Source organism: Calidris pugnax, unplaced genomic scaffold, assembly GCF_001431845.1.
Source record: "Calidris pugnax isolate Ruff unplaced genomic scaffold, ASM143184v1 scaffold516, whole genome shotgun sequence".
NCBI classification, from domain to species: Eukaryota; Metazoa; Chordata; class Aves; order Charadriiformes; family Scolopacidae; genus Calidris; species Calidris pugnax.
The window spans coordinates 49,531-50,391 of record NW_015091408.1 but is presented as its reverse complement, the minus strand read 5'-3'; the positions used below and the strand labels follow the sequence as shown (position 1 = coordinate 50,391).

At 65.6% G+C, this 861-nt stretch overlaps 1 non-coding gene across 1 annotated transcript; it reads left to right on the top strand.

Annotated features, from left to right (window-relative positions):
- On the top strand, positions 1-72 carry TRNAM-CAU. Its single transcript has one exon. It is a non-coding gene; the product is annotated as a tRNA-Met (tRNA).
- Positions 73-861: the final 789 nt, after the last annotated feature.

The window sequence follows — 861 nt, the reverse complement described above, 5'->3', positions numbered from 1 at the left end:
AGCAGAGTGGCGCAGCGGAAGCGTGCTGGGCCCATAACCCAGAGGTCGATGGATCGAAACCATCCTCTGCTAGCTCCAATTTTCCCTCCTATTCCCCCTGTTTTTTTCCTTCATTAGCACCTTAATTAATTACTTTCACTTTTGCCGCCGCCTCTGCCGCTCCCCAATGCTCCCCTGCGTCGCGACTGACCTTTTTTTCCAGCCGCGCGTGTCCCCGCAGCTCCCGGGGAGGCAGCGTGTTCCCGAGGTCCCCGGGAGCCGCCTGTGTCTCCCCGCGGGGCTGTGCGTGTCGCGGGGCGGGGGGGCCACGCGTGTCCCCAAAACCCCGCGTGTCCCCAAGCGCCGTGCGTGTCCCCCGACCCACACGTGTCCCCGAGGACCCACGAGTCTCCAAAACCCCGTGTGCCCCAAGCGCTGTGTGTGTCCCGGGACCCCCACGTGTCCCCAAAACCCCACGTGTCCCCCGACCCACGCGTGTTCCCGGAGCCAGACGTGTCCCCAGAACCCCTCGTGTCCCCAAGGGCTGTGCTTCTCCCAGGACCCACAGGTGTCCCCAGACCCACGCGTGTCCCTGGGGACCCACATGTCACCCAAAACCCCACGCCCCAGAACCCCTCGTGTCCCCAAGGGCTGTGCTTCTCCCAGGACCCACAGGTGTCCCCAGACCCACGCGTGTCCCTGGGGACCCACATGTCACCCAAAACCCCACGTGTCCCCAGACCCACGTGTGTCCCCGGGGACCCACGTGTCCCCAAAACCCCGCGTGTCCCCAAGAGCTGTGCGTGTCCCCAGCCCCACACGTGTCCCAGGACCCACGCATGTCCCCAAAACCCCACATGTCCCCGAACCCACAGGTGTCCC